The following is a 12,172-nucleotide window of genomic DNA, read 5'->3' on the forward strand; positions in this document are numbered from 1 at the left end:
ATGCTTACATGTGTTGAATTTATAACAAAGTTAATTATAATAAAACCTCAATTTCTACATTTTTTCAAAGTTTTTTTTTGCCGGTATGGTCACGCCTTAATAGTGTTACTCTGTGGCCTGAGGAGGAACAACTACAGTTATGTACAGTACACCAAAATACTAAATTAAGGAAATACACATGCGTGTACAGTGTTCACAATAGGATTGCAATGATCATATTTATGTAACAGACTTTGGAACTATGGATATATTTTTTGTAAATCATTTTTTCTTTGTCTACTAAGGATTGTTAAATGTATATATGTATTGTACAATTCAAAGACTACTACAGGATTGCTATAATTCTACTGAACTTTTACACAAAGGCATGTTTATGTCATGTCTGCTGCGTGGCTTGAAAATAGTCCCAACTGGACTCCTAATGCTACTTAGCAACATTTAGAGTACAGGCATGAGTACTTATTCGGAGTATTTAAAAGTGTGGAATGCTATTTAGAGAAAATAACACTTTCAACAGAGTGGTGCGGGGGCTGGTCAGATTGGCCACTTTGAAGCTTTTGATCATTTTACTTTCAGTTAATCAAATCAATGAGAGAGGGGATTCTCCATCAGTATTTTCCCATAAAGAGTGTCCCAATAAAGTCCCATTCCCACAAACTGAGAGACAGTGGATGCAGAAGTAAGGAAAGGGGTGAAAAAGTTATCCCCTTGAAAGACGCTTTAAAACTCTTGGAGATATTTCCATTGTGACTCTGTCCCACTGGGGGACCAGCTCACTCGACTGAGAGCTCAAACACTCTGGTACTTAGCTCAATACTTTAAGACGGATACCACAGCTCATACACTGAAGAATTTCCCGGATTGCTTTCTCTCTCACGAGAAGGGAAGTATTTTTATATTTTGTATATAGAAAATGAGTGACTATGATGAAGACACTGCATTCCTGGGACAGACTGGTCCTTTTTTCTGGACCACATTCTTCCTCCTCAACACAGTTTTTGTCTCAACTGGATTCAATGGACTTTACATGGTGTTTATCGGGGCAACTCCGAATCATCACTGCCTCATTCCAGACTTTAACTTAACTGAAGAGTGGACAAATGCCATCATCCCTTTTACGTTAGTAATGGTGAGGAGGTGAAGAGCCAGTGCAGTAGGTACAGTCTGGACGTGGTGAGAAATATGTCAGCTGAAGGACTTATTCCTGGAAGGGATGTGAATCTCACCGACTTGGTGCAGGAGGGATGTTTAGATGGATGGAACTACAGCAAAGACATCTACCAATCCAACATTGTCACAGAGGTCAATATGAATGTGCTTGTGTGTGTTTACAGAGTGTCATTAATATGATATTTGAAGTTTTCTTTTCTTTGTTTTTGTGTTTGAAATATGTATTGTTTTTTTACAGTGGGACCTCGTCTGTGATGATCAATGGAAAGTTCCCTTTGCATCCTCAACGCTCTTTGTGGGATACCTCTTTGGATCCCTGATCTCAGGCCATGTTTCTGACAGGTATTTCATCCTTATTTATCAGTAGCTTTCCCCTAACGTTTTTATTTCATTGTTCATGTAATATTACACAATTTTGATGATTTACTTGGACTATTATATCCAGTACTCAAGTTGTAAAAAAAAATCAGGGGGGATGGTGGATTTTATCATGGGGACATAATTTGTGCTGATAACCCGCCGAGGGTGGGAGACCAACCAGCATAAAGATAATTATTATACTCCTAAAACAACATGCATGTTATGGATGTTCAGATACTCCTTTCATTGCTCTTGACCAAGGCACCTCAGAATTAGAGTCGGTCCCCGGGCTGCCATGGCACCACTAACATTTAGGGTCAAATGCAGAGGACAATTAGTGCAAAATCTTGTTTTCACTTTAATTTAATGGGGGGGAGGGGATACAAAAATGTGGTTATAATGGAAGTCTATGGTACAAATCTTGTAGGTTAACAGTCCCTCATTTATTATTCAGATGGATCAACTCATTATACTAATAATAAAGTCAAAATAGTTTTTAGAATATTGGATTATAGTGTATTTTTTCAAAAAAGCAGTTACTGGTATACGATCAAAACTAGTATCTAAAGGGTTACATTTGTATCGTAATTAATTCAATCATTATGTAAATTATTCATGAAAAATTTGAAAAATATTGATCGGTCATCATTTTATTGCAGTTCAAATACAAATATGTTATGTTAACATTCCCAATGTTACTTTTTTTAACAGGGCATTAAGTGCAAATTGAAATTGTTTACAAAATATGAAAATATATTAAAAGATTATACAGATAATACAAAATAGGACCAATGTTGTCAATGGCTGCCTACTCCACTCTCCCCCTTCTCATAGAAGTTTCCAAAGATTTTCATAATCATGCTTTTTGGTCTCGATTTTTCTGGCTCTTGCTTTCGGATTGTTAGCTAAGCAATGGCTTTGAAGCCAAGTCTTGACATATACCTCTGGTCTGAACTTGTTCAGTGGAGGGCCAACACACTTGATGAAAAGCAAGGCTGACATGCTTTTTACCTCCAGGGAGCTTCTAGTTGTGGTTAAAATGTTCATCTGACTAAACCCACGTTCACACTCAGCTGTGGAGATGACCAGAGTGTTCACTGCTTGAAGGAGGGGTTTCAGCTCTTCTGGTGCTGGTGGTATCATTTCATCAACAGTTTTGAGTCTTACCAGCTAGCTAACACGAGAGAAAAGCTAACACGAGAGAAAAACGTATAACTCCAAACTAAGTTGTTATTGCTGCATATGTCCATAGATTCCACCTTTGGTGACTAAAGTAATGAGTAATGACTAAGATTACTGACTCTTGACTTACTTGAAATGTTATTTTTAGTATTTTTATAAATTTGAAGTCCCTCAGATCGCGTTGTCCTCCTGGTTGCTTGGCCATTATGATGACCGTTACCTGCGCTTCTGGCATCGATCAAACAGGCGCATCACGGCGCTCTGGCGCCCTCTAGGGCACTCGCATAGTATAGCGTCAGTGACTTGGTAAAAATGTCATTGCGTGTGTGCGTGCTCCCTGGCCCACAGTATTTTACTCAAAATGCGCAAAATTAATGTTGAAATAGCAGTAATACCAGTGCCACGTTCATTGATACAATTACATAAGGGAAGGAAAGGGGGAATGGAAGTTTTAGAAGGGGGAGGATTTTGACCGTTTTTATTGCAGGGGGGATGCCATCCCCCCTCATCCCCCCTCAACTTGAGTACTGATTATATCTGAGGGGTTCTTATTATGTATGTAATGTTAGTGAGTGCTTGAAAAAATGCAAAATTAACTATTAAGTTAAGTGAGGTTTTCACACTGTAATGATTGTTGCTTTTTTAAAATGACAACAGCCCCATCTACTGTTCAGGTTGATATCCTACAAAAGAGGATTTGCTGTCACTGAGATAGAAGTATCTTGGTCTAGAATAGCAGACATATATTTAATCAGTTTTAATGTACAAAATGAAATACTACAAGCCGACCTAGTTTGTTTTATTATGGTCGTAGATGTTATTATATGTCAACTGTCAAGTCTACTGAACTTCATCATCTTAAGGAAGAATTTGAAATAATTTCACCTCACAAGCACGTCCTTTGATTAAATTAAGAATTGTGATTGAGTATTTGATGTTAGTCGTGAAGAGGTTGTGTTCCTTTTGAGTGTGGAAATCCACAAGGCCCAGGACAGACAGCAGCACTCTGTTTAGCCTTTTTGCAGCTGTGAAAACTGACCCCCCCCCCCCAATGATTGTAAAAGAGGGGTGAGGGCCTCTAAGGTTTTTGAGCTTTTTGATCATTGCGTCACATTTAGTAATTTTAAAGACAAAAGTAAGATAAAGATTTTATTCTAGCTCCCTTTGCCACACTCCTCCTGTTAAATACTTGCTGTTAACACCAAAGCATGAGTGAGAGTGGTGATAGGTCAAAAGCACAGTGTGTTGTCATGGCATTACATAATGAAAGAACCATGTAACTTGCTTAACTGCAAGTGTTTTACAAAACATTTAATAATCCAAATAACACAATTGTATTCTTGGACTGAAGTCAGAGCTTTGTTGTTGTATTGAACTAAGTCACAGTTGTACCTGATCAGAAGTAACAAGGTCTGATATCAGCATCTTGTTTGGATTTTGCATGAACTTAGTTGCAAAAAAATGAAATTGTAATGCACCTCAGATGTATTAAAATGAATCTTGGATATATACAGTAAAAGTTGCACAGGAAAGGTTATTGTTTTTGTCCCGTACTCCAACACAGTGGTTTTCAAATGAAACATTAACAAGGGTTAAGTGCAGATTTGTAACTTGATATGTTTAAATTCACATTGCATTTTTCAACTGTGCAGGACAGAACAGTGTTGCATGTGTCCACCAGGTTTAAGAGAAGGAAAGAAAATAACCAAGATAATGTGAACTTGAATAATGAATCGTACTTTTCTAGCAAAATGTATTGACTGGCTACTACTGCCAAAATACATCAGTTTTACGTTTTTATCTACTTTTTGCTAGCACAGCTATTGCTAGGCTTTGGTTTAAAAGGCAACAAAGCAATCACATAGATATCACTATAATCATATTGTCTAAATGCTTCTCTCTGTGAATTAATGTTAATGATATAACATTATTTTTCTTCCAGGTTTGGGAGGAAGAAGGTTGTTTTCATCTCTCTCGTGGCCCAGAGTGTGGCAGTCATGCTTCAGTCCTTCTCTCATTCATGGCAGTTGTTCTGCGTCATGTTCCTCTTTGTCGGAGCTTCCCAGATTTCCCTCTATATTTCTGCGTTTGTGCTAGGTAAGAATCGTAAAATGATCCTCCTCCTATGTTTGATATTTTATGTAGAAATGATTGTGCCTTGTGCATGAATAGATCATTAAGTGTCTCTTTTTATTCGCTCAACAACTTTGATTTTATCTCGGGCAGGAACGGAGGTTTTGAGTAAAACAATGCGAATACTCTTCACAACTCTCGGAGCCTTCCTCTTCTATTGCATTGGGTACATGACACTACCCTGGATGGATTGCATACGGCATCAGAGAATGGAGGACTCTTCTGGCAGTTCTGTCCTCAACTGCTGTTGTCTACATCCCTCTGTGGTGGTACGCCACTCATAGTTCTCATTTATAAAGTCATATACTGACAATCTGCCAATAGTCAAACTCCTGGTTTAACAACATGATGTGATCATTTAAATTAGGGCTGTGCGATTATGGCAAAAATCATTATCACGATTATTTTGGTCAATAATTGATATCACGATTATTAAAAACAATTATCCATTTACTTTGAAAACATCCATTATTGAAAAAAAAAAGTGAACTGTATGTTTTTAAGAGTTGATTAACCTGAACTTTAAGTATAATTCAACTGAAAAAACAATAAAAAAATAAAATAATAATTACATTTTTTTTTTTTTCAATAAAAATAATAATCGTTTTATTTCGATTACGTTGTTTTCGTAATCGTTGCAAGCCAAAATCGTAATCGCGATTAAAATACGATTAATTGCACAGCCCTAATTCAAATATATATTTAGAATGTAATGTTGAATCTGTATCGATTGTGCAGGTTCATCCCAGAGTCTCCTCGATGGCTGATCACCCAGGGAAGAGTGGAGGAGGCGGAGGCCATAGTGAGAGAGGCTGCACGGAAAAATAAGATTGAAGCCCCAGCTGTAATCTTTAAAGAATCTGAGGTACAGTTCACATATTGTCTGTAAAAAATACGACTGAATGTTTGTGACATGTTTGATTATAATGTCCGTTTGCCCCCAACATTTCTCTTTTTAGACATGGAGACAGTAAATAAAGTGTGGTCACATGTGTTCCTCTGCCACTTTATAAATGCTAGCTGTTGTTATGTCTGCTTCTGCCTAGCCTAAGCTGTTTCAAATATACAAAAAATGAGTGACATCCCTCTGTCAAGTTACTAATATTGCAAATTATTGCTTTAGACAAAGACGTTATTCATTGATTTCTTGACCCTGGCACCTTAGTTAGTAATGATTAAAATAAAAACAACAGTTATCACTAAAACAATGTTGGATAAGTAATCCCATACCCTGAAAGAATTAAAATAATTTAAATGGACTGTTAACATGTTTAATATAGTCTTTGTTGAAGTCAGTATAATGAAACTACATTAACTCTCGTTGCAATTCTTTCCGTCACAGGCATCGGCACAATTTAAGAAATACACCATGCTTGACATCCTAAAATCCAAGAAAATCAGAAGCATAACTTTGATGTGTCTCATTCTGTGGTAAGTGTTAGTTGTTTTTAATCATTCTTCAATTACATAATGGTAAACAAATTACTACTGCTATCTAATTATGGGAATATGTAGTGTGTTAAAAAGTCAAAGTGACATAAAATGTACAATCTAACCCTGCATGTTATGTTTTTTCTGATCATTTCTTTTTTTCAGGATGGCAATAAACATCGGGTATTTCGGATTGTCCCTGAACACCTCCAACCTGAGCGGCAACTCCTTCATGAACTGTTTTTTATCAGCTACGACTGAAGTCCCTGCATATGTCGTTTCAACTGTGCTTCTAAAGAAATGTCCGAGAAGAGCACTTCTGTCGTCGTTCCTCGTCATCGGAGGAGGAGTTCTTCTTCTCATCCAGTTCATCCCTGAAGGTAAGATTTCAGACTAACAACCAAGCTAACACACACACACACACACACACACACACACACACACACCACACACACACACACACACACACACACACACACACACACACACACACACACACACACCACACACACACACACACACACACACACACACACACACACACACACACACACACACACACACACACACACACACACACACACACACACACACTATAATTGCCTGTCTGTCAGCATAAAATCTAAGATAAGATAGAACTGAATTTATCTCTGTAAGGAAATTGTGCTGCAACAGCAAAGTAGAAAGGGGTACACATATGTAATAGTTGTTTTCACCTAAATTACATACATATGTGTTAATTTGCTCATTATTCCTTGGAAAGCTCTGCTGCATACCATATTAATTGAGTAGAATTTTCTGGTGGACCTTGGAGCATTTCAAAAAGTAAAACTTCAACAACTTCTCTTTTCAGACATAGTGTCTTCGTTACTCTGGGTAAACAGCAACACACTATGTATAGGTTTTTCTTTTTTTAAAGTGTGGTATGTTGACTATCCAGAGTACGAGAAACACATGTCCCTGTTGATCTATTAAAAATGTAGAAAAACACAAGGAGAACAAATTATAAATATAGAGTAATACATACATAGATTTCTGTATGAAATCATTTGTACTTTGGGTGAGTTGACTCGAATAGAAGCTGCTTGTTAGGTGGCACATTATGAGTTTAGAGCGTTCTCCCACCTCTTAACCCTCTACCGCATACTGTTGCCCTCAGGCAACAAACCACTTTTTTCAACCTCACACTGGCCCTCTAAATATTTTTATTTTTTTAAATATACACAATGTCACCTGACATGCTGGTGTCCAATAAAATGAGGGAATTATATGGGTGTGGCATTTTGTCTGGGGGTGGAGCAGTCCTTTCTGCAAGCAAAGCTGCAGGGGACTCTCCAATAGAGTCTGGCTGCAGACCGCAGCAAGGAGGCGGATCGTATAGGGGCGTTTCCTAAAGGGTTATGAACCCCGCCCCCACGTATTTCTTAAAGGTATATGACGCTCTCTGTTTCTCATTTATTTTTAATGCTTTGAATGAATCATAAACGAACTTTGAAAAATAATAATAATAATTAATTTGCATAAAGAATGAAGAGTATACAACCCACAGAGAAGACAAATTCTAGGCATATCATTTTTCACTGTTTGTGCAGTGGTAGTAATTATTATTCAAATCAATCAACTACGTTTTATGGAAGATATTGCTGTATATATCATTTAACAACATGAATAGAGGTTTCTGTACACCTAAAATACTGACGTTTAAGTTACTGTCCTGATGTGTATCATTCATTTGTTCATGTTGTGTCTGGTGGTAAGATTAATAAAAAAATAAAAAATATATACAGTACATACAAAGAGGAAAGTCTTTATTAAACAAACATTTTATTCTTGGAAGGTGCCTCCAGCATCATATAAACAGTCAATGCTGCAGAATCCTGCCAGCTCATCTTTTCTGATGATGCCATAACTAATGTTACATAATTATAGAAGACACATCCGAAGTGTTATTTTTACATATTGATTAGCAGCCGACATTTACTGAAAGGATGCGTCCGTCTCTCGTCTGGTTCATTACAACTAGTAGTTACAAACTGTTACAGTTACAACCTTAATCAGTACCGCACATCTTATTACTCAATTCAACCAACCAAGCTAGCCATGTTGTCTATCCGAATCCATACCATATTATTTGATTAAGTTACAGTATGTAGGGCAGGCCTACTTATATTTCCAAGATAATACAACAGTACACAACAGTACACTAGCATCATGCTAAGTGCTGGTTAGCATCACAGCATATACGCTAACCTTAGGTCAATTAGATGATCAGCTTTGGTAACACAAATCAGTATTGTTACCGAGTCTGATAATCTATTGACCTATCTAAATGTAACGTTATTACAACAGTAGAGTAGGCCTGGTTGCAAACGGGACTATAGGCCAACGTGTTTATAGCATCATGCTAAGTTAGCATTTAATACCACAAACATTTTTACCACATACAACTATTATTTACTTTATTAACGCTTAACGAGGTTGGACAGTCGATGTTGTACTTTGATAACGAGACAATTGTGTGTTAAGAAAAATGACATTACAATAAATATAAACATGCATCTCTGGAAAATACTATTACCGCTGTTTCAACTTGTTGTTCGGCCATCGTGAAAGAACGAATGACTTATTCTGCGAGAATTTATAAAAGCAGCTGGAATCCCTTAAATTGCATTACTGCCACCTACAGTATGTATTTCTGCTGAGTGTCATTCTATTGGATAAAAAAAGTTAGGAAACGCCCCTATACGATCCGCCCCTATACGATCCGCCCCTATACGATCCGCCCCCTTGCTGCGGTCTAAAGCCAGACCCATCTCGGACTCAGGGCCACCACTTGGTAAGATACATTTCACTTTTTAACATATTAGAAATGTACACAACTTAAAATAAAAAATACATGCATGTGCATGAATACGTAAAGAAGTATATTTGATTGTTTAAAGACTTATTATGTAATTATTAATTAGCTAAAACTATGTTTTTGTGTTCGTTGCCTCAGGGCAACACTGTGCACTTAGACCACTTTTTTACAGGCAATATCATACAAGTGTGCTCAGCTGTAAAATGATAAACCTAATCAATGTTTTTACCATCTACTGATATTTACAGGAAATGGACCCCAAAACATGTTATGGGCAGAAGGTAAATCAACAATTTAAACCTCTGTTGGATTAGCTTGAAACTGCATCATCACAAAGTTAAAGCAGGATTGTTCTTCCCCGACAGGCACACCCACATGCCGGAAGTTGGCTAGAGGGGACGCTGTCGTGTTTTTCGCCGCTCTTCTTGCCAATGCTTATTCCTAGTGTCTATCACTCCCTGCCGTCAAATATTTTTCACATACACAGCGAAAAGATTGTTCTGCTCTGGTTTTGTGTTTCTGCCATCTCGGAGATCCACAACATCCCCACCCTTGACGCCTTCAAAGGGCCCTCAAGTCCCATCTGTCTGCCAAGGACTTCGGCCCCAAATCTATTTGTTGTTTTGTCTGACTGCCTTTTGTTATGTTATGTTTGTTTATACTCCTGTTCTTCCTTGCAAAGCGACCTTGGGTATTATGAAAGGCGCTATAGAAATCCAAGTTATTATTATTATTATTATTATTATTCTTCTGAGCCCATAAAACTTATATTTTTAAATACTTCAAAAGATTCGAACAGGACAGCAATACTACAAAAATGTTATAATCTTATTGAAATCTACATCACTGCGACCTTTGTTCAGTCATAAATGTCATTGTTTCCTAAGAGGAGATCATGTTCAACGTGCAACACAGGGTGTAGGTTTATATAAGAGGGGGCTGGTTGTGCAAGATTATGTCATGAACCAGGGGCGTTTCCTGGACCTGGAAACATTCGGGGCTTAGCCCACAGTGGCGGCGCCAGAGATTTTCTTTTGGGGGTGCTGTGGGGTAGCTTGACATTTCATAGAGGGTCCTCAAACATGCAGGGTTTCCCATTAAGGACCGGGCGCTACAGTGGAATTTTAAAGTAAAATGCTGTCTTTTTATAATGAAGAATTTTACTCCTTTTTTATTTTCAGGTAGTTATAATAAGGCTCTTCCTTAGATCCTCATGGGAAGCCTCACAATTGCCTCATCTGTTGCGAACCTTTTCCTTCCAGAGACCCTCAACAGAGATCTTCCAGAAACAGTGGAGCAGATGCAGGAATGTCAGGGGTAAATTAATTCCACTTAAAATCCTGTGTTTTTTATGTTACTATTACATAATTGATTTTTTAATCAACTTTATTATTATTATTTAAAAAAAATTTTTAGCAGGCTATGGTTTTCTTAAAAAATGTAGATTTGGTTTTAAGATGTTTTTTGTATATATTTTAATACTCTGTATTTGTGGTAGCTGTGTTGCTTAACTGCTTTTCTTGGTCTTTCCTTTGATTGCAGGTTGTGTAATGGGCTGAAAAAAAGGAAATATTTAGAAGATGAAGGAAGGAAGAAAGAACCTGCCCATACAACGTGATGTCAGACAGGATCTGCAGGCTCCGTAGATGTTCTCAATGACCTATTTCCCTTAAAGAAAAAAAGAAACAGAAAGTTACAGAAATACATTTATCTTGCTTGACAGTAATAATCAGAAATCTGACGGATCCAAAAGTCCACTGGCAAGAGTTTTTTTTTATCCTGTTTTCTTTCTTTTGTTTTAAACAGTTTATTTTATTACTCAGTTGATGCTTGCTAATTCGAAAAAAATGTTTTGGCAAAATTCCAAGAGAAAAGTTTAGGTTCTAAAATGTATGTATGAAATTGAAGTTCATGTTTGATTGGTATGTGAGTCCGTGTTACACAATACTTGAGATTAAAATATAAACATTGGAAACCACCATGCCATTATCAGTTGTTTTTTATTTAAACATAAATAATTATCTTAAATGTTTGTTTCTCAATGTGTTAACATTGTTGCTTTCAGTGAAAAAGAGGTTTGGAGCATGCTGTGGTTGACACACTGGGAACAAAAACACTCTCACATGCCCGAATGATAAGTAATAAAAGTCAGCTAGAAACAGCAAGCCTCGCCCTGTCCAAAAGGAACAAAATACAACCTCTACAGCTCAAAAATCAACATGTATTACCTAACTTATTTATCAATTATCATACAATTTACCTTGTAAGTTGGAACAAGTATCCAAATATATCAAATTAAAAAGACGTTATATGTCCGAGTCTACCATGCACTGACAAAAATAGTAGAGGATTGAATCCCAGCAGAAAGGTGTTCTGAATACTTTGGAAAAGGAAACATTTTATACCTTTAGGAGTTGGCATGCAAAGTAACTGATCTTTATGGTTGTGCCATTAAATAATGTCCTATTCCCATGGCAGTGAGTTTAAACGTTGACTGCTAAACTAGATGCATTATTCCAAAAAGCGGTTTTGAGTGTGATCTGAAGGCATCTTTAAACATTCAGATGAATTTCAAGCATTTTTATGTCGTATACTCTATATTAAGAAGTCAATAAAAATGACTAAATAAACTCACTGGCCCTCGTAAGTTTATTGTTGACCACAAAATGCATAATTTAGAACTAGTTACTACTACTATCTCTAAACCAAAACCATAATCAGTGGAAATAAAACGTCTGGTTTGGTTATTGTTTAAACTCTGCTTGGCAATGATGAACTCCCCTGTCAAGGATTCTTTTCGTAACATTATATTTTATAATATTACTCAAATGTTCTTATTACTTGAGTTTGATAGAATACATCTAAATTAAACTAACTTATATTTGAAATGATTTTGTAGCACAACACATTTAGAAACTCTACGATGTAGAACCTTTTACTTATTTCAACCATTTATCCATTAAGGTTATGCATTATTGTTTATAAAAGGAATTGTGTTTATACAATGGGAAAAAGTTCACATAGTTTCAGAAACTT

General features: G+C 36.7%; 1 pseudogene; it reads left to right on the top strand.

Annotated features, from left to right (window-relative positions):
• The first annotated feature begins 647 nt into the window (after window positions 1–647).
• LOC117540064 lies at window positions 648–11,115 on the top strand (annotated as a pseudogene).
• Window positions 11,116–12,172: the final 1,057 nt, after the last annotated feature.

This window comes from Gymnodraco acuticeps, unplaced genomic scaffold, assembly GCF_902827175.1.
Source record: "Gymnodraco acuticeps unplaced genomic scaffold, fGymAcu1.1, whole genome shotgun sequence".
In the NCBI taxonomy this organism is placed as follows: Eukaryota; Metazoa; Chordata; class Actinopteri; order Perciformes; family Bathydraconidae; genus Gymnodraco; species Gymnodraco acuticeps.